The sequence below is a fragment of the Ictidomys tridecemlineatus genome, chromosome 12 (assembly GCF_052094955.1).
Source record: "Ictidomys tridecemlineatus isolate mIctTri1 chromosome 12, mIctTri1.hap1, whole genome shotgun sequence".
Classification (NCBI taxonomy): domain Eukaryota; kingdom Metazoa; phylum Chordata; class Mammalia; order Rodentia; family Sciuridae; genus Ictidomys; species Ictidomys tridecemlineatus.
The window spans coordinates 21,231,769-21,255,541 of NC_135488.1; the positions used below are offsets into that span (position 1 = coordinate 21,231,769).

Consider the following 23,773-nt stretch of genomic DNA (forward strand, 5'->3'; position numbering starts at 1 on the left):
GCTTCTTATATTTGGTTATTTAGATCTTTGTCAAAAATATCTTTTGCTGCCTGTATTTGATCTCTTATTTAATATTTTAATTCATAGAACATTTTAATTATGTACCTCCTCAGCTCCTTCTCTATTATTTCTCCTGCTGTTGTGGTCATGGATTCCCATAATGTAGCATTTTTGTTTGGGGCACACTTTTCCCTTGGTTTCTCATGTTCATCTTCCCTTCCAGCTCTGTTTTTTCAAGGAGTCACATTATTTACTATGGAGGATCGTAGTGTCCCTAATTTCCTCCAATACCTCCCCTTTAAGGGGGAGATCAATATTCACAGATTCCAATACAAAAATTATGCAGCCTTAAACCAAATAGCTGCTATTAAGATGTTTCTGGCTTTGTAACAATATACAGAAATGGCAAGTTCAATCATTATCTACAACATAAACAATAGGTTTGCAAATAGGTCTACAATTTCCTGTGATGGACAAAGAACCAGGAGTGAAGTATAGATTGAGATGTTAAGAAGGTGGGAGGTGAGGATATAGAGTTATTAGATCTTAGCAATAGTTAAAGAGTAATGAAAAGAAGTTGAATAGTAGCAGGAGAAAAGAGAAAGTGTTTTGGGGGAGACAAGTTAGTGGGAAGACAGTAGAGGGAATACAAAACACAAAACATAAAAAATAAGAAATGAATAATGTAGAAATAGGAGATAAAAGAATATACAATAGAACTGTAATATAGTAATCAGACCTTCCAGATATCAGTAGCCTAATCTATGAAAAGTTTTTTGTTTTACAAATGTTGGGGATGTAAACGTGGGAGAAGAGAGAAAAGAGAAAAAAAAATCTAAAAAGAAGATACAGGATTGTTTTGTTGGACTTCAGTAGTATCTTTTCTGCTTCTTTTCTCTTCTACAAGTTGGGGTTATTTACTGGTGTCTCCACCCTCAGGATGGTGAAGGTTATTAGGGTGGGAGGGTTGGTCTTGGGATGGAGTTCCTGGAAATGGTGTAGCACTTGTCAATCCACATGGGAGACTGCACCCCAAGGATCTCGTCTTGGGCCCACCTGGAGACCTCACAATTCCTGGCCTCTAATTGAGTCTCTGGACTCTTTTTCATTTGCCCCTTTCTACTTCCCAATCAGAATCTCCTCTCTCCAGAGATCTTATGGGCTGTGCCCTGGGGACTGCTTCCCTGTTGTGGAGAGAGAGATGTTGAACAGAGCAGTACCAGGCTCTGTAAGCTATGGACCTGCTGTGTGGCTGCAAGCACTGTGCGGGGTTAGCAGCTGCTTGGGAGAGGGGAGATTTTGGGATTCTAGGTACCTTGATATTGCTTCTAGGCCCCAGCCTGTGTCCCAAGCTAGGAGTTGCCCTTATTAAAGATGGCATCAAATGTGTCCCAAGTTGGAGGCAACTGCTTTCAGAGATAGGGTGTTGGTTGTGTCTGGCCTGGTAGTGGCATTCGGTGGCATGTTCAGAGATCTAGATGTATTGGCAGCTATCTACAGACCCTGTACAGTGTCCCCAGGTGCAGGCTACCACATGTATGGAGCTATGGCAGTGATTGTAGTGTTCCTATAGGGACACTGGGGGAGCCCACATTGATAATGGGAGTCTACACAGAAGTGATGCCTGAGGATCCTGTGGGACAGTTACCACCAGGTTTCCTGCATGGGTGGGGATCTAAGAGTCCTGTGTGGGTTGCTGATGGACCTGTAATTATTCTTACTCTATAAAACTGCATATTGAAAAGAGTTTTAAGTGAGAAAAAAACAAAGGACAATAGATTACAAGCATTTAAATAAAAGTACTCTTACCTTGTCTTGCCGTGTATTCATTGTCTTCAATTAATCTTGCTAAATCAAAATCTGCTATTTTACACACAAGATTTTCTCCTACAAGAATATTAGCAGCTCGAAGATCTCGGTGAATATAGTTCATTCTTTCAATATATGCCATGCCATCAGCAATCTTGGAAAGGAAAAAACAGATACATACAAAACATGATGCAGAAGGAACCAGGGAGAAGATAATTTTGGTTAATGTTTAATAGATCACTGGAAAATCATATATCTCAAAAGGAGATGACAGTAACAGGCATAGTACTTAGGAGCTAGTAGGTAAAATAGAAAACACTATAATAAAAAAGCAGGCTAAATCCAGCTTTTAAAAATTGGACACATCCCCAGCACAACCACCAAAAACCCCACCAAAAATCTAACACCTTTTTTGAGGGCACCACTTAGTGTATCTAGTAACCATTAGCAGCTAAATGTCCTAATGTCTTCCTGTGTCAGTAGTTGGGAGAAAAGATAAGTCACAGGGTTATTTAGAACTTTTGGATAAAAGTCTATCAAAGTTCACATCAGGCACAGCCTAAGATGTCCTGTAAGCACAGGTGAAAAACAGTAAATGAACTTGCTGCCTAACGTGGCCTGCAAACTCTTTTTATATTGCCCGAGAACTAAAAATGGTTTTTCTATTTTTAAAGAGTTGTAAAGAGGAGGAGGATGGGGTCTGACAGAGATTGTATATGGCTCCTAAAACCTAAAACATGTACCTGACTTAAAAAAAAAAAAAAAAGGTTCAGATACCCTAACACAGAGTATCTAGAATTTTGACCTCAAGGCCTGGAATATGCCAGTGTTATATGTATAGTTCCTCTGTATAAAGTTCCTCTAAACTGCCAGATTCTGTGGCCATGTGGAAGCTCACTGAGAAGTAAAAGCTGCATTACCAGTTATGTCAACTGAGTTCAATAAAGGCCCTTCGAACACCTATAATATATCTGAATAGAAACATTACACTTTAATAAAACAAAAAATTCAGAAGAATTAAAAAAGATTTTTTTTTGGGGGGGTCCAGGGACTGAATCTAGGAGTGCATATTAACCATTGAGCTACAATCCCTAGACCCTTTTATTTTGAGATTGGGTTTCCCTAAGCTTTTGAGGTTGGCTTTAAACTTGTGATCTTCCTGCCTTGGCCTCCTGATTCAATGGGATTATGTGTGTACTACTCTGTCTAGTCTGTCTAGCCTAAAGAGACTCATTCTTTTTTTTTAATATATATTTTTTTGGTAAGGAGCATGATATTTAGATGTTTTTTACTTTTTTTTTTAAGTTGTAGATGGACACAGTATCTTTATTTATTTATTTTTATGTGGTGCTTAGGATTGAACCCAGGGCCTTGCACGTGCTAGGCAAGCACTCTAACGTTGAGCCATAACCCCAGCTCAAAAGACTCATTCTTAACAGCATATTGCCATTTTAATTTTTGTTTAGGACCATAGTAAATAAAAAATTCAGCATACACTTTAGATTTCTAATATTTTCTTTGGAAGACTAATCATCCATTTTAATTTTCTTCCTTTTTTTTTTTTTACTGGAGATTTAACCCAAGGCAATTTACCACTGAGCTACATTCCCTGAATCCTTTTAATTTATTCATTTTGAGACTGGGTCTCACTAAGTTTCTGAGAGGTTCACTTAATTGCTAAGGCTGACCTGGATCTTGTAATCTTCCTACCTCGGCCTTGGGAGTTACTGAAATTACAGACATGAGCTACCATGCCCAGCCATTTTAATTTTCTCAGATTTATCTGTTGAAATATAAATAGATTTTGTATCTGTGAAAATGCTTTCTAAAGGGTCATAATATATAGGATAGCACTGAACTGGGAGTTCCATAGCTAGTTTTAATATGTTCTGCTATGAACAAGTTTTGTAAATTTTAAATCCCTCTGGTCTTTAGATACTATATTATTTGTAATACTAGGAGCTCATGCTAGATTATCTCCAACATTCCTTTCTGTTTTAAAATACCTTTACTTTTCTACATAAACCATATTATTTAGGTAAGATTATTCTACATTTTAAATGTTAACTTTCAATTCAAGTTGATATATCTATATGCAAATACCTGAGCAGCCATATTGACCAGCTGTGGAAGCTTCAAATATTTTCCATCTTCTTCCTTAAGGAAATCTAATAAACTTCCTGTAAGAGACAGTGAAATATCCATGGAAAATAAGTAGATTTTACATTAAGATTGACATAAATATTCCTCTACCCCCAAATAACCAAACTCTAACAAAATTTCTCAACTTTTTATTTTAAAAAAGTTTCTTTTGTAGTTTTGAAATTTCTGAATAATTACCTCAAAGATTCTAGAAAAGACCCCTAAACTGAAATTTATTCTCTTTATAACACATGAAAAAAAGGAAAAATGTACCATTTTCCATTTCCCTACAGAAAATGTCATCAAATTGGTGTCATTCTTTCCTGCTTTGATCAAGATTCTAAGTTTTATATCCCAAAATATATTTTTTAAAAAATACTTTTTCGGTTGTTGATGGACTTTATTTTATTTATTTTTATGTGGTTCTGAGGATCGAACCCAAAGCCTCACATGTACCAGGCAAACACTCTATCACTGAGCCACAGCCACAGCCCTCAAAAAAATATAAAATTTTAAATCAATATGATTCAAGAATTCAGATATGGTTATAACTAAATGAGGTGCTGTGGAAGTGATGGCTTGACCAATGTCTCTTAATTTTAGCAGAAATTATAATGGAAAAGCAAAATACTATGAATACAGCAAAGAGAAAAGCCAGGAAGAAATGTCTATTTGTTGCCTCTCTCTATCACTAGTTAAAAACATACACATGCTTCAATTTAATAAAGAGAAACCATCAGACAAATTCAAACTAAGATTTATTTTATAAAACATAAAATTGGATTGTTTTCTTAAACAACAATGCTGTGAAACAGAAAGTCAGAAGAATGGCTCCAAGCTCAAGGAGACAAAGAGAAATTACAACTGAATGTAACAAATGGCCAGGAGATAGGGAAAAGAAATTCCAAGTAATGGAAGCAAGGAATGAAAAAAATCTATCTGTCCAAAACAGTGGGTTTACACTGGAGCACATAAGGCAATGAGTCTGGATGTATTATAGGGGCCAACTGCTAAGTTAAAAACCAAAATGGGGAATTTCTGAGTTTCAAAACTAGAAAGGACTTTTGTTATCTTGTATTCTTAACCTCTTACCTAGAAATAATCCTAAACTAGATATCTGACAACACAGAATTCTAACATGTTCTCAAAATTAAATAATTTTTAAAGTAATACAGAGATAAGTGAACCATTAGCTTTACTTCCATTATATTTCTTTTGTTAGCAATGTCTTGATTTAAATTTCTTCCTTATCCTTTTCTCCTTTGTATTCTAGTTAAACCAGAGTACTCTTTGAAAAGGAAGCTGTTTACAGTAGAAACTCTTCCCAAAGAGAGCCATGAATTATTGGGTTTAGGTATGTTTTGACTATCAATTAACAGGCTATGTCAGTTTGTTTCAGTCCCTTTTGAGAAAAAAAAAAATTCCTATAGTAAATATGTATCTTGTTGTTGCCCTTGTTACCACTAGAGGGAACTATAACATTGGACAAGGTAGACTATAGAGAGGGTAACATAACCTGTGCAGTTATTTAGTTTGATTCAAGAGAGTAAAAAAATAAAATAACTTAAAAAATAGATCAAGGGCTGGGGTTATGGCTTAGTGGTAGAGTGCTTGCTAGCACATGTGAGGCACTTTGTTCGATCCTCAGCACCACACGAACATACATAAATAAAATAAAAATATTGTGTCCATCTACAACTTAAAAGAAAAAAAAAGATCAAATTCAAATGGGTAAAAATTGAGCCAGTAAACATACTTGCAGATTTACTCGTCCTTCTTCTAAAGCATCAGTAGCCTAGGGATGAAGAGGAAAGAACATCAACTTTCTTTTCTCTTTTTCTTGGCCATAACTAGCTCTGTTACAGAAGATCTCACCTTGTGGTCTGTGTTTGAAAGATGGAGAAACTGCAGTTGACAGTAGTGGAGAAAAGAAGTTTCTAGGAGTCCTGAGTATACAGACTGTGTTTACATTAAAACAAATTTCCTTTAATTTTACCTTTTTTATTTGCTTCAGTACTACATGAATATCATTCTGATTTTCTCATTTTAACTCAGTTTGTATATTTTGTTGTATATTTTGTTTTTTTCTTCAGTCAAATCTACTTTCATTTATTTTTATGTGGTGCTGAGTGTCCATCTACAACTAAAAAACATATTTAAAAATAAAACACCTACTTTCAAAATAAATTCAAACTGCCTAGGCATCCTTTAAAACTTTGTAAATCCTCCGGAATAACTGGAACTAACCACTATTTCATTAACAAAGTGTCACATTTTTTGGGGCATGGTGGCACATGCCTGTAATCCTAGCAATTTGGGAGGCTAAGACAGGAGGATGGCAAATTCAAGGCCAGCCTGGACAACCTAGTGAAACCCTGTCTCAATTAAAAAAAAAAAAAGAGAGAGACAGACAGAGAAAGAAAGAAAATTTTAAAAAAAGGGTGTGTGTGTGGGGGTGCTGGTAATATAACTCTAGTGGTAGAGAATTCCCGAGTTCAATCCCCAGACTAGCAAACAACAAAAACAAAACCAAAATGTCCCATTTCTCTTTTCAAATGCTTCCAAAAATAATCATAAATTAGAAAGTACTATGCAATAAGACTCCATTTTTATAAAAACTGAAATGAATGATTCTTTTGTAAAGAAGTTACCAACATGAATATTCCAAAAGATACTAATATACACTTACCTTTTGACATAAATTCAGTGATAATGTAAATTGGTTCTTCAGAAACAACAGCATAGAGTGGAACAAGTTTATCTATCATGTCTTAATTTTTTTCATTATCTGAGCTTCTTGAAGAAAAGCTTCTGGCATCATTGTACCTGGTTTTAGTGTTTTGATTGCTACTTTTGTGGTTCCATTCCATGTTCCTAGAGAAACAATACCTCTTACTATTTTAATCAATATTTTAAGGGATTTTAGAACAAATTTCAATGAATAGCAATTATATTACATATTTAATATTATATATATATTTTTGTAATAAAATTGCGGCACTTTAATCTGTGGCTAAAAATTGACAAAAACCAAAAATTCAGGCTTCTTACCCATCCACACTTCACCAAAACATCCTTGTCCTAGTTTAACCTCTAGTCGCAAAGATTCTCAAGGGATTTCCCAAGCATCCTTTGCTAGACCTTGAGTCTGGGGTTTCACAGTTGGACACACGGTTGTTAACTAGTGGCGTAAACCATCAGCATGTTCTAGATAAATGAATAAAACTACAATGTAAAATGAATTATGTATAAAAATTAAGCTACAGAGTATATAAATGCTTAAAAAGGGCTCATAAATTATAGAAAAACTGTCATCAGTTTTTCTCTAAAAACAAAAAGGAAGTTGTTTACAAGAAGTAAAAAAAAACCCCACATATAAGAAGTGAAACATTTTGTTAAATATATTTTTATGTTATTGTTTACTGAATACTTATGCTCTAGCTATTATGTTAATTTGGCTCTTTATAAATTGCTCATAAAAATGAGGCTTGGAAAATTTAGGAAACTTTCTCAAGGTCCCACAGTTAATAAGTGATGGGATTCAAAGCCAGGTCTGTCTACCTCCAAATTTCTGATTTAATAAATGGGATTTATTTGATCCCTAAGAGAATGCTTTTATTAATTGTTATTTCTTTTTTGTTGTTGTTTTTTTCCTGGAGATTGAACCCAGCACTTTACCACTGAGTCACATCCCTAGCCCTTTTATATTCTGAAACAAGATCTTGCTAAATTGCTTAAGGCCATAATAAATTGCTGAGGGTGGCTTTAAACCAGCAATCCTCCTGCCTCAGCCTCCCAAGCCATGGGGATTACAGTTATGCACACCACTGTTCCCAGCAGGAAAAAATTCACTTAGTTAACTGAATTTTGAATAAGAGAGCCACAATGTAAGGAACTTTAGATTTATAATGGCTTGATCTGTGCATCTTTCTCATACAGTCTTTCTTATTGTAAATGAGACATGTTTCCTCCCATTCTCATCAAGAATGGTTACCAACCACACAAATTTTCTATTCTAGCAAGGGCAATTATGTGTTGGCACTGCTTGGTAACATATTTGATTGATGTCAAGACTGCTGATTGACTTGGTAGACTCAGTTTATAGTTACCTGTCATTGAAGAAGATATTACCATGGAAACTTTCCCTCCTCCAGTACTAATAATTTAAAGACTTAGATGCATTTACATAATGAATTGATAATGAAAAATTCTGAGACATAAGACTCCACAGTTGAATATTTCCAAAATCTTTGAAAGACAAGAATATCTATAGTTGCCACAGGTTAATCTTCTAAGAAAAATATACCTTCAGACCATATTTTATTGGGTTTATATTCTAGGAAATCTTAGGAGATCAGCCGCTGAAGGGGAAGGTAATCCAAGAGGATATGTGATACAGCTTTTTGTGTCAAAGTGTTTAGCTTTAGCTACTTACCTGTGTTTATAAATAAAATATTTGCTTTTATGTTTTTCATTTATTTCCATAATATATTTTGGGGGAGGGGGTACTGGGCATTGAATTCAGGGACACTCAACCACTGAGACACACCATATTTTGTATTTTATTTAGAGACAGGGTCTCACTGAGTTGTTTAATGCCTTGCTTTTGGCTGAGGCTGGCTTTGGACCCACTCTCCTCCTGGTCTCAGTCTCTGGAACTGCTGGGATTTAAGGCATGTGCCACTGCACCCAGCCTCAAAATGTATTTGTACATTATGAAATGGAACTCCACTGTAAAAATTATGCTTGTAAGATATAAAAATTTCAACAACAGTCTAATTTTAGCACACTATCCAATAACCCAATTCAGATACTAAGAACTACCTGTTCTCATTTTAAAACTAGAATACTAACATACACTGGGCACATACTGTGTATAAAGTAGTAGTATGCTAACCCTTAAGAGAGATGAGGACATGAATTTTGTTCTCATACAACAGAGCATGAGGAAATAATTTTTAGCTGTGTAGTTTTCACCAATTTCTGCAGAGTGTCAAATTGTGCTCTGGTTGTTATATAGTAGCCATCATTGTCAAGTTTTCTAATTTTGTAGTGTTTCACATTGTCACCCCTTACTTCATCCCAATCATGAATAGAGAGGAAATAAGCACCTGGGAGGAAGAAAATAAATGCTTATTATCTCTTTCTTAAAATACTGGACAAACAAAATTTTATATTAATATAATAGTAATCATACCTTTAGTGGTTTCACTTTCTCTTACTAAGAATATACCTCATTGATTGCCAGGATTCAAAAGTAATCTTTCAGCATCTTTTCTCCCCATTTTGCCAAAATACCATCTAGAAAAAAAATATTAATGATGTTTTGAGTTGGGAAGGTTTGAAGGTCAGAAAAATTATATTCATAAATAAATAAGAGTGAAATAGGATAGGAGAGCTGACAAAGAATAGCTACAGAACATGCTTAGGATATAGTAAAACATAAATTTTTATTTATTAAATAAGAATTTACAAATATCACTGTTAAAATATCTGATAGTATTTCCATGTACTGACTACTCAACATGTCACTGGAACTCTACCTGGCAGTCATGGAAACAGCAAATGGAGAAAGACAGAATAACAGATCTTTTCTGTCAGTGACACATACAGGTAGGAAGAACAGAAGTTGTTCTCTGATAACATGTGATCACCTGTATTGATAAGATCTAAGTATATAATATTCAAATTATGAGGAACTCTAATTTCATATGAGTTTGATTTAATAAAGTTTAATGAATAAAAATGACAATCTTTGCTATGAAAAGACTCACAGAACAGTGAAGAAGGCAAAAGAACAAAAGTAACAAATGTTATAGTAAAAATAGTAATTGAGGCAAATGTTAATAAAACAAACAAGTATTGATAACCCCTAGCTATATGCAAGATGCTGTGTTAACTGTTGTAATATGAAAAAGAGGTTATTATTTATGGATTCCAGAAAAACTAGTTGGACCAAAAAAGTAATATGTTATTGAAACTGACTTCTAACATTTTAGAAGTTGTAAGAATAGTACACAGAACTCCCAAGTTCCCCAGCTGTTAATATTTTACTTTGTTATATTCTTTATTTCCCACCTTCCTTTATATGTTGGGTGCATGTGTTTACATCTTTTTTCCCCTTTGAACTGACTGAATGTTGCCAAAATGCTGAATCATTACCCTAAATACTTCAGTGTATGCTTTGTAGAAGACAAGGATACTGTCCTACATAACCACAATGCAAATACCTAAATCAAGTAGTTAAACACTGAAACAATCTCCTCTCTGAGGTAAATTTTGAAGAAAGTCTGCAGAATATGAAAAGGACTAGATAATTTTAAAAACTAAGTGGAAAACTAAAGGAAAAAGACAAGGCATAAAAATATGATTAAGATTTACTCAGGATACCAATCTAAGCAGATGCTACAGCATTAATTATGAATTCTCAAGTAACATCTATTAATGATACATTAGCTGTATTAAGACTGGTATGTAATTGTGTGTGTGTAAAATTGTGGCTAAGTAGAATGTGCATTAAAACATTTTAAAAATCAAAATAATCAATAAAATATGAAGTACTGCCATACTCTTCTGCCTGAATGGAATCTGCAGGCGCTACATAATTGCTAGGGATGAAACCATTCTTTCCTTAGCAATTGATCTTGCTTCCCACCAGTCTCCTTCCTTGAAACACATAAAACAACAATTACTACAATGTATAATATATTGCATTTTCTTATTTCAAGTAAATGAAAGATATAACTTCCATTTTTCTACTTATGCATTCACTTGATCAAGAATTAAACTCAACATTGTAAAAGAACAACATTTTAAAAATAAGTTAAATGAATTAAAGAAATTAAGACTAAGCAAAAGTATAATTACATACTACTACAATAAATCAACAACAAAAGCCCCAAACACCATACACTAAAAATTCAATTATAGTATCTTTTATTCCTCTTCACAATTCTTTCAACCTAAGACAATAAACTATACTGAACTAAGTAGTTTTGAATAAACTTTCAAATTATTCATCTTTGTCTGAATTTCTTAAGAGCTTGAGATAATTTGCTTACCATAATACTCCCCAATTTAAGGTACAAACTTAGTGGTTTTTAATATATTCATAGAGCTGTATAGCCATTTCATAATAAATTTTAGAATATTTTTTACTACCACAAAAGAACCCCAATACTTATGAGTAATCACCTCCAACCCCTTCCACTATTGGCAACCACTTAACTGCTGTCCATCTCTATGGATATGAATATTGTGGGCATTTCATATAAATGGAATGATTTATGTGGTCTTTTGTGACTGGCTTTTCACTCAGCATATATTTTTTTCAAGGTTAATCTATGTTTTAGCACATATCAATAGTTCTTTGTTGTTGTTGAATGCTTTTCTTTTTAACAGTACACAAAATTATAATGTTCTTGTTTTAGTCATTTTAGAAAAAAAATTATGAGGCCTGAGCACTCCTTATAGAAAAGCAATTACAAATAAACAATAATAAAAAGCTCAATTTCTAGAAAAATGTTATCTAAAAATAATTCAATATACACAAATTAAGTCATAATTCAGAATATGAGAACTATATGGTTTGTGGTATAAAAACCTTGACTGTTACAAAAGTAATATGAAAAGAACAAATATTAGTCTCTAATAAGGATGATGTACATGACATTCACTACTTAAAATTAAGTGTAGGGATAGGGTTGTGGCTCAGTGGCAGAGTGCTTGCCTAGCATGTGTGAGGCACCATTGACCAAAAAAAAAAAAATTAAAAAAAAAAGATTAAATGTATTTTTTATACCAAAATTTTAAAAATATTCATTGATTTTGCTCTCAAAAACTGAAATGGAAAGCCCTTTGGTAATTCAAACATTTACAAACTCGTACATTTGGTTTTTGGTTTTCTAGTACGTTAATTATTTTGAAACATACAAATAGAATTGTATTTGATCCTGATAAGCAATCATGATTCATATGAACCGAATACCTACTGAGTGATAGATGCCACTCAGGATGTGTGGAAAAAAGGTAAAAAGACAGTCCTTAAATTTAAATAACTCAGTCTAGAGTGGGGTTTTGCAGCCTCAATAATACTGACATTTTGGATTTGATAAATCTTTGCTGCATGCATAGTAGGATGTTTACCAATATCACTGGCCTCTACTTCGTAGATGACAGTAGCAACACCCTGATGACAACCAAAAATATTTCCAGCCATTGCCAAATATCTCCCAGGTAATTTTGCCCCAGGTTGAGAACTACTAACCTAAAAGAATGACAAGCTAAGTGACAAATTAAAAGTTCCCTGGGAGCTGGGACTGAAGTCTGCATAAGGTGCTATGTTAATACCTAATAGAAACAATATAGCAGGACATGGGTTGTAGAGCATAAATGTTAGAACACTTGTCTAATATACAGGAGGCCCTGGGTTCAATCCCCAGCACAAAGGAAGCGACAGAAAAAGGGAGAGAAGGAGGAGAATGGAGAAACAGTCACTCCAGAAAAAAGTAGTATGTGTGAAGGCATGGAAAGGGCAAGAAACTCTAGTGTACTTAGAAAATTCCACCTACTACAGTATGGCTGATTGGTAGAGTTAAAAAGGATTTGAAGAAACACATAATAAATCCTTAGGAAACGATGGCTACTCATGTTTTTTTTTTTTTTTTGACTTGCTTTAAAGCAAGTCAGTCATGATCGTATTTTACATTCTAGAACAATAACTGGTAACAGATGGAAACAAGGATAGAGGGAAACATGACTGGAATCAAAGGGACTATAAGTATATATTTCAAGAAGTTATAAGTGATTGTTATGCTTGCTAATGAAATTATGGGCTGGTTTTCCAAAACAAGGATCAAATTTTCTATGTGGATCACTAAATGACAGAAAGTCTTGAGAGTTACATAAGGAAAAAGAAACTTAATTTAGTCCATTTGGGAGTACAAAAGTTCCTTATTCAACTTTTTGGCTTTGTTTTTTAGAAAAAAGAAAAGATCTTTAAATCATCTGGATACTTAAATAGGAACAAAGAATTTTCTTTATAAAAGATTTTTAAAGTAATATATTTGCATATGCCCCCTGAGTAACTCTTCATTTAAAAAAAATTTTTTTATTAGCTACAACTCTTCATTCTTAAATCTCTACTCTTTATGGCTGAACCACAGCAGCACAATTTGTAGAAGTAGTAACTTCTATAGGCAGTATTATGTCACGTGTCTCAAGGAACTAAATCTATCCAGCACAGAGGTCAGAGATTCATACCCTGTCATGCTTATCTCCAGATCATAAACTAGCTTATAAGTTTCAATGTAAAGAACAAGAGTCTGTCTGTATTTCTCCCTCTCAGAATACTCAACACTTATGTATTGTTAATTATTTGAAATCTTTCACCCTTCTTAAATGAAAGATCTTCTGTAGTTCTAGCTTCATAATCATATAAGGCCACAAATATAGTAACACCACCTAGCAAAGGAAAAAAAGACCAAGGTAAATTATATAGATAAAATGAAACAAAAGAGAAATAAAAAAATATTGCCAGCAAAAATCTTATTTTTTCTCTCTAGTTTTCAAAATCTATTTTTAGACAATTGGGGCTTCTAAAAGTTGGGGCTCTAAGCAGCTGGAGTTTAAATAATGAGATGTTCTCTTAAGACCTTCCACAAAATCACTGTAGTTTACATATTCTAAAACTCTATAGACTCGGAAAAAAATTTAATTTTGATTCTGAACCAATGCCTCTGGCTTGAAAAGACAGTCAAATTTCGAACCAATTCTTTGGAAGGAAGAACACTACTGGAGCACTATAGACTACTGACATTAATCTTCTCAACTTCTTATAAACAACAGGTGAACATTTACATCCATAATCATTAATACTAAACACTAGGGTTTTAGTAAGATTAACTTACTATATACTTACCTTAAAAATAAAACTGTTGGGTTTGTCGTGGAAGTTTAATGGCATGGCCGATATGAATTATAAAGTATAAATTCCAAAAATAACTCATATTTAGCAACATGTGCAGATGCTTAAGAGAAGAGCGCACTGAACAGCCAAACTATTATATGTAAGCAAAACAAATAACAATAGAACAAATGTATACAATATGCATGACTTGTCAGTGCTTAAAATTATTTCAGACAGGTATTCTGGCTAAACTTCCCATAATATATAATTCGTTTTTATTGTATATATTTATCACATATGACACAATGTTTTGAAACATGAATACACTGTGAAATGGTTAAATCAAGTTAATTCACATATGCATTGCTTCACATATTTCTTTTTTTTTGGTGAGAAAACTTAAAATTTCTCAGCAAATTTGAAGACTACAATACGTTGTTATTAGCTATGGTCACTAGATTGTACTATAGATTTGAACTTATTTTTTTTTAATTTTTTTTTCAGTGCTAGAGATCAAGCAAGGCATCGCACAAGCAAGGGCATCGCACAAGCAAGGGCATCGCACAAGAAAGGCAAATGCTCTATCACTGAGCTCTCTTCCAACATATTCTTAATTTCAATATGTATATATTTTACTCAATGTAATTCCGCTGACTTGGCAAATATCAATGGTTAGTTTACATGCATCCATCAATAGATTTTTTTTAATGGTAGGAAGAAAGGCAGTTAGTAAAATTACAGACTAAGTAAAAATATGAAATGTAGAAAGCAGTATAAAACGTACTGTCTCTAAATACAAAATGTAAAAAGCAGTATAAAATCTACTGTCTCTAAATATAAAATAATAGCAAACCAAAGTTCATTCATCTGGCTTCTATCCCAAGTTTTAGTCATGTACCAACTGCTTTTTGACATCACTACTAAATGTGTAATAACCATTTAAAACATGTACAAAATGAAGCTCTTGATTTTTCTTCTCTAACCTGTATTTACCCAAATCCTCTCTATTTAAGCAAATAGCACTAGAATCAAGTCAGGTAATAACTTGAGCCAATTCTACTACTAATACTACCAGTTCTACATCTATAATATTTCATTTATCTATTTTCCATTTCCACTGCTGCCCCCTAAATCCCAATCCATGTCATTTCTTACTGGGACTGCTGGGGCTATGAGTACTGGCTAATTAATCTACTTCTCCACAGAGCAGCAAGAATGATTTTTTTTAAAAGGGAATTCCATTATGCAAAATCCTTTACATATAATCTTGATGAGCTTCTTCCCAGCTTCATAAAAAATCCAAACTCCTTACTAGAGTCTATGTAGTACTAAGTAATAGTGGTATCCTAACATCAATATCACATCATACAACTCTCCTCTCTGCCTACATTGTTCTTCCCACCAGTTCTTAAAAACTTTCCAGTCCATTTGTTTCTCTTGAACTTTGTGTTTGTTATTCCCTCTTCCTAGAAATTCTGCTCTTTCCTGAGGTCTGCAGATAGTTCATTCTCATTAATCAAATATCAGTTAAAATGATTTCTTCTCAAGGAGGCTTTCCCTGATCAACTACAGGATCATTACCAATTATTCTTGCTAGTTCCTTCATAGAATTAAGAAATACTGATCTCAACTTATTTAGTTGTTTGTTCACTAATTATTGTTCAATCAACATTATTAGGTAAACTCTATCAGGAGAGAAGCCTTGTTTGTCTTGCCCATCTCTTATACCTATATGCAAAGACACTCTGTTTTTTACAAGAGTTAATAAGTGAACATCTTTGAATGGGGTATTTCATATGAATAAATACTTTTTCTTTTTCTTCAGTACTGGAGATTGCACCCAGATTGTAGTTCTACCACTAAGCTACATCCCCAGTCATAGCCCTTTTTATTTTGAAAAAAGGTCTCTGTAAATTGCCATAGTTGGCCTCAAACTTGTGATCTTCCTGCCGCAGCCTACACAGTTGTTTGGATTACAGGTGTGCACCACCATGTCCACTATGCACATCAATAAAAATTTAAAGTAACTAAAGTATGTCTTTTAAGTATTAAAATTTATTTTAATCATTTTGAATTAGTAACTTTCAAAAACATATAATCCTGAAAATAAGTTAAACTTTTTACTAATGACAGAAATATCATCATGGCCATAGATTATTGAAATATTTGCAGTCAGAACGCTGGAATTAGGACTGTGATTGTGGTGATGTCCAATATTCTCCAAATGTTGTCTAACAGAATCAGTGTATGGCAGTCCTCACTATTATTGGTTCAGAGGTGAACAAACTGAGGAGACAAATTTATAATCCATGCTTGTGACAGAGATTTCTCCTTTGCCCCCACAGGCTGTTAATAAGGACATATGTTAGGGCTAGGGTTGTGGCTCAGTGGCAGAGTGCTCACCTAGCATGCATAAAGCAGAGGTTTGATCCTCAGCACCACATAAAAACAAAATAATGTGTCCACCTAAAACTAAAAGATACATAAATAAATAAATAAATATATTTTTTAAAAAAATAAGGACATATGTTACTCCATTTGATGCTGGTAGCTGTTTATGCCTAAGGATAAAAAGGAAACAGATGAAATAAACCCAAATCCTGTTGATATCATGGAACTGCCACACAAATGAATCTTGAAGTTCATCTTCTTTGCTTTAGCTACCTGTGCTTTGTTATTTCAAGGGAAAAGCATCCTGATGCGGGAGCCCTCATGTAATGTAAGAGCTCATTTTCTCTTTTTCAAGTTTTTAAAATCTACTTTTTTAGGGCATTCTGTATCCATGGAAGATTGTCAACTATCTCTTCTTGCTGTTCTCTGAAAAGATATGATAATGTAAAAATGGGAGTCCTGCAGTATGACACTGAATCCAAGCTCTTATGCTTATAATCTCTTGGGGAAAATTTTTTCTGAGCCTCAGGATTTTTCTTTTATAAATCATAGTATCTGATAGAAATACTGCATTATCGTGACTGTAATGCCAAATAATTAACACTTATTAAGTAACTACTGGATTACTTTAATACTAGTTAGCACTTTCTAATCCTGAGAAGTTATAAGATTCTTGGAAGAGAAATGTATGTTTTTAATCTTCATTTTCCCAGTGCCTGCCACATATTAATTGCTTAATAATTACTGGTAAATTGATGAAATAATTAAAAGTATTACCCTATCAAACTGTCACCAAATTTCCCAGAACCATATATATATATTGACTTTAATTTTTATGTTAGATATTGAATTTTCACATATACAATTTTTAAAAGTCCTCCAGTAAGATATTTTTCTTAGCAAATAGACCATAAGTATGTACTGCCCAAGGTTATGTTCTCAAACAGGCAACATAATTATCCATTTAAATTTCACCTGTTAAACCAGTAGGATATGAACTTGGCACCACTGAGAATGAGGAAGATGCTCCTCCAAAAGGAGTCACCCCTGAGGATCCTCCAAATGGTGTTATGGAAAGATTGCTAAAATTAACCAAAGTTCCTTTTGCTGAAGATGATGGTGCCACTGCAGTGTGCTCTGCTCCATAGTTTTCTTTACTTTTAATGCAGCCCATTATCAAATCTACAGAGGAAACAGGCAAGTATTTTGAGAAATAGTTAATATACATCATACTTTAAAAAAATACAATGGAAAATATGACTTTAAATAAAGCATCCTCCCAGCCTTGCTACCCAGAAAAAAAGCAGTATTAAATTATGTCCCATTATTCTATATATGACAACTATAAAAACTTAAATTGAGCAGCAAATAAACTACAAATAGTAACTTTAAAGGTAATTCTTTTTAAAAAACAGTAATTCTTAGTTGTAGTTTTTCCCATCCTATAACATTCAGAAGAAAGCAGGTGAATGATGACTGCCTGGTAAATTCTGAAAGAGTGAACATTCATAACTTCAGTTATGTAATATTAATTCAAAATATAGCTGTAAATATTAAAATATAAGCAGTCTCAGAAACTCACAGTTGAAGGGTTTTCAGATCACTACTTTAAGTGAACACATTCTAAAGATGTGACAATTGAATACACACATCAAAACAAGATGGGTCTGGAAATTTAAGTATATACTGAATTTAAATATATACTGAAAACTATGAAGGAATTATAAACTAAACAATAAAAGGCAATTGCTGGGGCTAGCATTGTAGCTCAGTAGTAGAGTGTGCGCCTATCACATGTGAGGCACTTCTTCCAATCCTCAGCACCACATAAAAATGAAATAAAGATATTGTGTCCACCTACAACTTAAAAAAAAAAAAAGGCAATTGCTGCCGGGCAAGTGGTGCACATCTGTAATCCCAGTGGCTTACAAGGGTGAGGTAAGAAGATCATGAGTTAAAAGCCAGCCTCAGCAATAGGCACTAAGTAACTCAGTGAGACCCTGTCTCTAAATTCTAAATACAACAGTTACTAATATGGCATTATGTAAAAATGTGGATGTGTAACCGATGTGATTCTGCAATCTTTGTAATGTTTTGAACAACCAATAAAAAAATAAAAATAAAAATACAGGGCTGGGGATGTGGCTCAGCGGTTGAGTGCCCCCGAGTACCCCCCCCCACAAAAAAAGGCAACTGCTACTAAAATAAAAGTATTAGGAAACATCATCATTTAATGACCCATATGAGAAAAAAGCAAAATAAGAAACATGGAGCAGTAAATTATGAAAGGAAAAATGAGTTAGTTGATATGCAGAATAAATAAGTGTAGATGATAAGCTGAATATGGGGAGAGAAAACACAAAGAAAAAAGTGGTCATTTATTCATCTTAGTATTTATAGTATTTATTGACACTTAGTTTTTATACATGTGTAATGAATGACTTCAAAGTTTGTAGTTTCAATCAAGTGGAAAGAAAAACCATAGCTGAAAGGAAACAAGTAGAGAGGGATAAGTTGTTTTTTTTTTTTTTTGACCAATGAGTTTAATTCCAGATGTATATTGTAGGTTGCTGTGAAGCTTAGTGAAGGATAATATAAAGCTCAGAAAAAGGTGGGGAACTAGAGAAAAAAATAAACAAAATATTTTCACACTTTAACTCTTTTGGACATAATAAAACTCACCCAAGGTACAGATTTAAAGGAAAATGAAAAATTAACACAATGCTGGAGGATACCTACATATAAGAGATAAGCAGCAATTACAGCTGTTAATATTTCCATATTGAAAAAGATAATCATAAGCTTAAGACAATGACATGAGTTGGGTGGGAAAGAGCTTCAACTATAACATTTTTATCCTAAAATAAACATAAACAAATAGTGAAAAATGTTAATGTATTAAATGTAGGTAATTATGTAACTATTTTCAGGTGAAGTACATTGTAATTTTTTAACAAGTGCTAATAAGTAGAATAGTATAGAGGGAATAAAGACACAGACTCTCCAGATAAAAATGACTAACAGTGTTTAAAGACCAAAATGAAGTGACATTTAAACTGATTTTTAAAGGTTAGCTGATTAGAAATTAGAAGCCTGATAGGGGCTTTAGTGTTTCTTTTCAAAGAGCTGAGAATCAAATTCAGGACCCTCCAGTTTAGCTGGCCAGGTAAGTATTCTACCACTGAACCATACTCCCAGTCTCAGGAATCTCTGCCAATCCCTCCCCACCAACGGAGATAGAACCTGGTGCCAGAAAGTTGACCACTGACTTATATCTCCAGTACTTTCTTATTTTGAGACAGTCTCACTAAGTTACCTAGGTTGGTCTTGAACTTATGATACTCTTGCTTTAGCATCCTCTTGCCTTGGCTGAGATTACCAGGCCTGTGGCACTGTACCCAGCTGGAACATTTCTTAATGTCATGAAGACATAGGATAGATTACAGTATACTGAAGAATACAATAATGACTAGGTCATAAAAATATGGATAATTATTGGACTACATCTTCATCAGCTGAGAACATACATTTACTATCAAGATGGCTTCTATAATTTCTTTGTATAATTTACTGAGCCTCTCCTTCACAGTCTTAATGTAATCTGATACAACAGATATTTGGTTACTGAACAATCATTCTCCCAGTTTTCGGATAGAAGAACCCTGACTTTATTTACCCTACTTTCATTTGCCAAGTCATTCAGAGGAGGCTTGACACCTTTCTAGCCCTAATGATTGACTTAAGCCACTCAGGAAGTCTCGTTCCCTTGACAGTTTGCTTGTTGAGCCATGAACACAGGTTTCTAGAAAGTTTTCCTTACTTTCCATTTTTTCTTGCACAGATGTTACATTCACAAATATGAATGCCCATATCTGGGGCTGCCATCCAGAGACCTCAAGTACCTAGCAGAGGTAACATACCAATATATTGAGAATGGAAGGGCAGGAAGACATAAGGCACTTGGGTCCTAGATAGTGTTACTCAAATATTGTATAAACCTAAAGTCTCTTTTCAACATATCATAAGGACATATCAGCTCTTCTCTTGCCTTCCTTGTGCTTGAGGTCAAATCCAGAACAATCCTGTGCGTACTAGGCAAGCACACTATCTTTCAGCTACATTCCCAGGCTCCAGATATCAGGATTCAATAGCATAACAACAAAGATTTCAAACTTCCCTCAAAGTGTTTATATAATCATAAAATATTCTTTTCTTTTTAAGTTTTTTAGTTGTTGATGGACTTTTACTGTATTTGCTTATTTATATGTGGTGCTGGGAATCGAACCCAGTGCCTCACACATACAAGGCAATTGCTCTACCACTGCGCTACAACTCCAGCCCTCCATAAAATATTAAGTTGTAAAATTTAAACCTTAAAATCATAGGCAAACTATTTTATTCTGATATGTGTATGAATATTTGCTGGAAAACAATGTTTTAACTCTCAATCTTATTTATTACTGCTATTCTGAAGATTTTTTTAAACATGAACTTATTTAAAAATCATGGAAATCTGTCCTGACACTGTCATAAAGTTTTTATCTAAAATTCTTTAAAAAATAAAAAAAATCAACTTTGAAGATATAATTTACATACAATAACAGGCAAGCATTTTAAGCATAAGGTTCAATGAGTTTTGGCAAATGTGTAAAATTATATACTATATTCACAATACAGAATATTCTGATCATCCCAAAAGGTTCAGTTGTACCCTTCTCCACGCAAATCCTAACTTCAATCCATAACCTCAGCCCTAGGCAATCATGATCTGTTTTTTCTAACTATAGATTTATCTTTTCTAGGGTCTTACCTAAATAAAATCATATGTATTTTGTATTTAGCTTTTTCATTAAATCCTGTCTGAGATACTTCCATATCATTGCAATGTATCAGTAGTTTGTTAATTTTTATTGCTATGTAGAATCCCATCACTTGCCTATAACCACATTCACTTGTTGATAGGTTTTTCGAAATGTTCCAGTCTGAGGCTATTACAAATGAAGCTACTATAAACATTCCAGTAAGTCTTCAGGGGTGGGGTGAACATGAGTCATTCTCTTCACCACCACCACCAGCAATATCTAGGAATAGAACTGTTTGATCATGTAATATAAAGTTATGCCTACTTTTACCACAAAAAGCTATTAAACTATTTTCCATATTGTCTATACCATTTTGCATCCCACCAGTAATCAATGTGAATTTCAGTTGCTTTACGTCCTCAACAATACTTCTTTTTTTCTGTCAAAAACTTGTCATATACCTACATGGATTTGGATAGAATCCAAATATTCTGTATAGCTATGTTTTACATTTCCAAGCTCTGGCAATGGAAATCTATTGATATCAAAAGGTATATGACATCATAAAATGCATCTGGCTGAACTGATATTATAAAAATCATATGAACTACATATTAATGCTAACCAATTCACTGATACAAATTACAGTCAGGTACTGAATAATGGCATATCATCTTTAATCTCTCTTTATTTGCCAAAGTCAGCAAAAAGCAGTTAAACAACATCCTATCTTCTAAAATATACTATTTCTTCACTTAGGTTAGTTTCAATGGTAAACTAAGTAAGCATGCACATTAATTACTAAGATATGATGAGGAATATTTTACATTTGCAATGCTTCAAGGATCAGTTTCTCACTTTCTAAAAATCCTATTTAAAAACCAGGATTTAACTTACATAATTTAAAGTCACCCTTATTAATATACAGGTTATTCAGGTATGCACTTTTTTTTTTTTTTTTTTTGGTGGTGGTCCTGGAGACTAAACCCAGGGCCTCGCACATGCTTGACAAGTGTTTTCCCACTGTTACAACCCCCAGCCATTTAAAAAAAATTGAGTTAGGGTCTCATTAAATTGCTCAGGTTGGCCTCGAACTTGCAATCCTCATGCCTCAACCTCTCAAGTAGTTGGGATTATAGATGTGTGCCACCATGTCTGGCTCAGGTCTGCAAGTTTTGACAGATGCATACAATTGTACATTGGCTACATCAATGTCAATAAAGAGCAATTGCATCACCTCCCAGGATTCTCCTATTCCCCTATGTACTCTCCATACAAGCCCAGAGAACCACTGATCTATTTCCTGTTCTTATAGTTGTATCTTTTCCAGATACCATACAAATAGAATCATATGATATTCAGCTTTTTGATTCTGGTTTCCTTCACCTAGCTTAATGTATCTGAGATGCAGGCATGTTTCTGCAAATGTCAACAGTTCATTCCTTTACGAATGAGTACTATGCCACTGTATGCACATACTACTGTATGCACATACTACTGTATGCACATACTACTGTTTATTCATTCCCCAATAGAGAGACATTTGAGTTGTTTCCAATTTTTGAAAATCACACATAGAGCCACTATCAGCATATACCTGCAGGGTTTTCTGTGAACATAATAAGCTTTCATTTCATCTGAGTAATTACCAAGGTGTGAAACTGCTGGCCTGTATGGAAGTACAATCTTAGGAGAAATGACAAAATGTTTCCAAAGTGGCCTTAACATTTTGCATTCTCACCAACAAAATGAGAATTCCAGTTGTTCCACATCTTTTTGAGAGAGAGAGAGAGAGAGAAAGAGAGAGAGAGAGAGAGAGAGAGAGAGAGAGAGAGAGAGAGAGAGAAAGAGAGAGAGAGAGAGAGAGAGAGAGAGAGAGAATATTTTAATATTTATTTTTTAGTTTTTCGGCAGACACAACATCTTTGTTTGTATGTGTTGCTGAGGATTGAACCCGGGCCACATGCATGCCAGGCGAGCATGCTACCGCTTGAGCCACAACCCCAGCCCCTGTTCCACATTCTTAACACTTGTTTATGTCAAAATTTTAAATTATTCTAATAAGTGTGAATCGAGATCTCTTGATCTCTCTATGGTTTTAATTCACTTTCCCCTAATGACTAAGCACCTGATATTGAGCATGTTTTCATGCTTATTTTCTACTTTGCTAACCATATCTACTTTGGTAACATATATATTTAAACTGGTCCTTTAATTGGGTTGTGTACTGGAAACAAAAATATTTGCTATTATAACACTCTATAGTCTTTATATATTCTGGAATCATGTTCTTTGTCAGATATACATATATTATTCTATTTCCTCTCAGAATATATGTTGCCTTTGCATTATTCTAATGGTATCCTTGTACGTGTTTTTTTTTAAAATTTTTTTGGTAGTTGTAGATAGACAGAATGTCTTTATTTTATTTACTTTTATGTGGTGCTGAGGATCAAACCCAGTGCCTCACACATGCTAGGCAAGCATTCTATGACTGAGCTATAGCCACAGGCCCTTGTATGTGTTTTTTAAATTTTGATAAAATCCAATTAAGAATTTTTAATTTTATGGTTTGTGGTTTATACGTCCTGAGAATTCTTTAGTAGAAGATTTTCTCTTATGTTTTCACTAGAATTCTAGCCTCTTACATCAAGACTATCAGGTTATTTTAAGCTAACTTTTGATTATTCTGTAAAGTCAAGTATGAGTTTCAATTTCTCCA

General features: G+C 33.9%; 1 pseudogene; it reads right to left on the reverse strand.

Annotated features, from left to right (window-relative positions):
• Positions 1 to 411: 411 nt before the first annotated feature.
• LOC144368924 (tyrosine-protein kinase Yes-like) lies at positions 412 to 17,423 on the reverse strand (annotated as a pseudogene).
• Between the last annotated feature and the right edge of the window lie 6,350 nt (positions 17,424 to 23,773).